Genomic DNA, 5,452 nt, shown 5'->3' with positions numbered 1-5,452 from the left:
CTTCCCTGTAACCACGTAACTAATAATGCATCACAAATACCATTCATAGCATTTCACGTTCTGCGTCTCAGTATCATGACCATTGGCAATCACACCATTTTCAAGCTGGAGCCCTGCCGTTTTCACTACTTTTGTTGCATAGAACCTCCGATACATGGAATCGACTTCAGTGAGATAGAAGGTGCCTGGAGATAGAAGGCTAGTGTCCTTGCTTGTCACAAAGTCCTTGCCACCACCATTACTTTGTTCCATTAGCTTCAGAGTTTCAATGAACTTCTCCGGAGTAAACTGCATCAAACCATGCACTTATCAAAACTTCATCCAATTGTATGACCAAGAAGCAGGACTCTGATTTAGCAGTTTAAGCATCTTGTTAAATATTAGGCAATGGCCCAGAAATGTGAATCTGATTGAGTCAAAACACTTCCTCCTTACATTGACATATGCTAGTGTTAATCTTCAAGCTATAGTTCTTGGGCATTTAAACAGACAAATCTTCATTTTAGTTTTCTTTTCCTTGGCAAAAAAAATCAAGAGTGTGCATCTCGTCAACCATATCTGATTCTTTGATTGCTTTGTTAGTTTTAAACTTACCAAGCACACAGTCAAAATAATTACATTACTGAACAGGCTTTTGAAGATCAGTACCTCATGCCTTGACTTCAATTTTCCATCAATATCCATCACTTTAGCAATGTTTGATAAGCTAAATGGATGTTGACCATCACTTAATCGCAAAGCGAACATTGTGGCAGTTAGGCCACTTCCATATGAGAAGAGTACCACCCGATTATTTGCCTGAAAATTACAAACCATACATCTTTTGTCAGAAAGCGTGCACTTTAGAAGTGATCGAGCCTTGCATTTGATACACGTATTAACCCAATCATTTACCAATGTGCCGTGTTTGTTGTGAATGAGGGATGCAAATGCTGCATAAAGAGAAGCAGTGTACATGTTGCCGACTTGTTTGGGTATCAAAGTGGTAGGCAGGACTTTTGCATCATATAGCGGCTTTGCAACTTGTTGGGATGCCTGTAAACCAAGAATATTGCACAACATGAGCAGCAAGTCTAAAAATTTTCCATCACCAAAGAATTCTCTATATGTGAACAGTTAAAAACTAAAGAATTAGCGTTGGCAAAAAAAAAAAAAAAGAATTAGCTCCCCAAATGGTGGAGCTCTGCCTGACCTTTTCAAGATCTCGGCTTTGGTAGCTTTCATCACCAGATAACGTTGAAAAAGGCTCCAGCTTTTCTTTAGCAACCTCACCCACAAAGCTGAAATTGATATTGATGCTCAGAAACCCATATACCGGACAAATAAAGATTTAGGGAGTTTCCCGGACAAGATGAAGCAAACCTAGGATTTTTCAGGAAGTCATTGAACACCAAACGAGCAAAACTTTTTTGTACAAGCTGCAGTAGTTCAAAGTATTAAAGGGACGTACACATATGTCAAACAGATATCCATTAATTATGGTAGATATAATTCAAAATGAAAAGTAAGATGCTAAATTATGTATTCTTAAATACCACAAAGACTTGTATGTTTTCCGCTTATAATGGTATTGTGGCATCCTAACAACCTAACCTACCTTGTTATAAGGAGAGTGAAATACAAAGTAGTCAGCATCAGAAATAAAAAATTGTTTCCCCTGAAGTTTCTCATATCTGCAAAAAGTAAAATGGTGAAGCACGTAAACATTACTTAGAAATCAAGAGTCCATGAAAACAGAACTGGAGATACACAATGTCACAATTAACTTACTTGTGACTGAAATGTTTATAGCAAGAATCAAGGGCCATTAGGTAACATGTTTGAGAAAGCTTCCCATCGACAACCTACACCATGCAAAGTAGATGGATAAGTTGCAGCTGGAAACCAAGAACTAAAACACTTTCAAATATTATACCATCTCACACAATATGTTCTCAAGACCAAAAGAATGCTGCAAGCATGCTAGAGAAGTACTTGGACATAAATTGTAAAGGGATTAAGGAGCTTACTGGATATTCACTAGCAGATTGGGCTTGTAAAAGTCATAGACATGAGACATATGACTTCCCCTCAATTTGCTTTCAAAAGCTATAGGCGCATCAGGACCAATTAGCATGGCAATAGCTGCAGCTCCACCAGTAGGCCGAGCAGGCCCTTCAGCATAGACCTGAGAAAGAACACACCCAATACACATGCATGAAATTATATTCAATAAGAATGATGGATCCTAGAACATGCATCTTTGGGGTCAGACTTTGTAAATTCTCTGGGACTGTATTAAGAAAAGAGTACAAAGCATGTTTACAGTTATAGTATATAGTCTAAATGCCATGTGAAAATGGGAAGTGACCTCACCGCACTGTCAGTGCAGACAACAAGTCCATAGCGTCCATCCCAGGAACTGCTTTCCACCCAGTTTACACAATTGAACAAAGCAGCAGTTCCTCCATAACATGCATTTGTGGAATCAACACCCTCAATGTCGGAATTTCCAGATTTCTGCTTGTATCCAACAAGTAAATGAGTATCAAAAAGCTATGATTGTAAATAGTATTTAATGACACTGCAAAAAGACCATGCACTTTCAAACCAAAAAAAAAAAACTGCATGTTCTATAATCTAGTCATAGAACCGAGATGAAAACCCAGCTAGCAATATTTAACTTTAGCAGTGTGCTCTGCTGGGAATACGCTATAATGACTGCTCAATGGCTTTTAAACCAACATCAAACACTTCAAACCAAACCCACTTGTGTAAATACATGTATCAATTGGTTAAGTTTCTAAACCACCATCTAATGGCAAATGAAATCAACTATACTCCAGAAAATTACTTTTAATAAGGAGAACAATCTAGCCTTGCAGTTTGAAAATGGAAAAGTACCTCAAAGATCTGCATCAGGAACGTTTTAATGGACTTGCTCTTGTCTATCACAGTCTCGCTGCCTACTTCCAGACGACCAATTTGTTTGGGATCAATCTCATAATTCTCAAGAAGGGATGTTACCACTGTTAAACTGAAAATGAAAAGGTTGAACTTCAAGAATTGCAACTAGGGAAGATAACCACCTTCGTAGAAGTTAGGAAGGAATATATGAAAATTCATAATATGCAGCCATAATGCATTATTTAATGCCTCCAGAAATTCCTCCATCAAATCCTACTACAACGTCATGACTCACAGAAATTGAAGATAAGTGATTCACTACAGGAGCAGGCCAAAATGTTACAAGATTAGATCTTCCCGTTTTCCTGACAATTTCAACAATACGGCTTTGCAATCATTACAGTTCAACCATGAAGTAAATCAAGGAGAATTGATTTGCTTTGATAACATTGGAGTTTGGACTGGGCATCCCTGACATTTGAATTCCCGTTACTCTGTTATTTACATTAGCGGAAACTGTAGCTTGTAAATATTAAACGTAGCATTCCTTAGTTCATATATGGAATTGGTATTTCACATGATGCACACAATTATATATCGCCAAGTGTTTCAGTATTCATTATTACTGAACCAAAAAAAAAAAAAGATTTTTAAAATAAAAAATAATGACCTCATTGAGATGACATCTTCTGACTCTGTACAAAATGCCATGCAATCTTGTCCAAGTCCGATGGTGTATTTCCCTTTACTAGCACCATCATGAGCCTCCAATGCTTCCTGCACGCATTATGCGAAGCAAATTAAGGCATTTACTTAAACGTGAAAGATTTGCAACTTCAACTTGAAGAACAATCAAAATAATAAGGCAAGGCCCGAGATACATATTGCTGAGGATGCATTGAGAGCATGGTGTGACCTAAAAGAAAACCAACGGGAATTTGCGTCCTTTTATTTTTAACCCCTTTCCCGCAGTAAATGAGGGGAGCCTTAGACATAGTCATTTTGAACAAAATTTAAAAGTGGTTTCCTGATTATCCCACGGAAAGCTTGGTTATTTAGGAGAATGCTATGCGGATTTTCCCCTCTTTATCTCAAGCGATAATTTCATGAAAATCTCCCTCTAATTATTAAGAGCCAGTCCCTATCAAAGATATAGAAACAGAACAACGCAACATACACCGGGAAAAAGAAAAAGAAAAAAGTAAAACAGGGAATTACATCACAGACATTACGTCTCAGCTGATAACGAGCCAGTTGAGTTTTCAAATTTTTTTTTTTTTAACCCAACCACCGATTTAATGGTTATTATCTCGCAGATGCAAATGACAACTCCAGGCTACATGGTGAACTCGAGAAGAACAACATCCCCAAATGCACGGAAGAAAATTAAATCGATTCAATCCCTCACAGCAAACCGTAAAGCAGCAGCAGAAGTGATAACCGTCACAGAATTCTGATCCCAAAGTGGTAAACATTTATAAGAAGCATAAGCTTCGGAGGCCCAGAGATCATGGATATTCTTTCCATTCAAATGCATAAGAAACTTCTATAGCATCTTCTATAATTTTAAATGTACTTATTGCCCAAGTTCTATTTTCCCGGACTCACAATTTACACAGAACCGATGATAAAATTCTCCCAAGCCCTTTCACACACGGAAACTCACACTCTACTGGTTTTCTCGTTTATGAAACCCAACCAACACTACTGAGAAAACATTTTTAAAAAATAAAAAAAGTTCTCAGCCTCCTGCTTTCCCCATTCCTCGAGATTTCCAACCAACAACAGAGAGAGAAAAAAGTCAAGGAACCAAAAAGACAGGGGGAAGAAAAGAACGAAAAGAAGAAGGAAAATGAAAAATGACCTGCTGAACGTAGGTGGGAGGGAAGTAGATGTCGAAGGCGAGAATCCCAACATTCTTAGCCATTTGCGTGAACTTGGATTTGCAAGCAACGCTTCCAGAGATCTCCTACGAAAATAGCTCCGCTCTTTGAACGGATTCGCAGCTGCGTGAAAAGAAACTTATGAGAAAGGAAAAGAGAGAGGGTGGGGTATGCGTGTTAGCCTGTGCGTGGAGTGTCGAGGGATCTCACATGCAAGTGCAGCTCTACATATATGTGTATATATATAAATACAGAAGCAGCCACACCAGCCAGCTCCTCCCTCCCACGTCCCAAAATGAAGACTTCGTGAGCTCTCTCGCGTGACGACAAACAAAACTGCAAAATCCCCCCCTCTCTCTCTGTTTTTTTTTTGGGCATCCATTCGTTCGTCGATCTGAGCGTGGGTGATTAAAAAAAATTAATCTCGTTTGGATACATCGTATACTTTCATAAAAAAAATTAATTTATTAATTCTATAATGGGTGATTATTACGAGGTAAGAAAAATTAAATTTATTAGACAAATTTGACAGTAAAAAATGTTTTTGAGTATTTTTATTGACATAAATATAATGAAGTGGACGGCTTTATTGTTACGTTACACGCATCTTTTTCTTTAATTCTTTCATTATTTTTTTCAATACATTGCATATATTCATTCTATGAATATGAATATTAGGATTA

The 5,452-nt window shown here is 37.7% G+C and overlaps 1 pseudogene; it reads right to left on the bottom strand.

Moving 5' to 3' along the window:
• Window positions 1-40: 40 nt before the first annotated feature.
• Window positions 41-5,069, bottom strand: LOC114725201 (hydroxymethylglutaryl-CoA synthase-like; annotated as a pseudogene).
• Window positions 5,070-5,452: the final 383 nt, after the last annotated feature.

This window comes from Neltuma alba, unplaced genomic scaffold (assembly GCF_004799145.2).
Source record: "Neltuma alba isolate B1F8T4 unplaced genomic scaffold, ASM479914v2 tig00012232_pilon, whole genome shotgun sequence".
Lineage (NCBI taxonomy): Eukaryota > Viridiplantae > Streptophyta > Magnoliopsida > Fabales > Fabaceae > Neltuma > Neltuma alba.
Note: the sequence above shows the minus strand (reverse complement) of the source record. Positions and strands in the feature narration are given on the sequence as shown.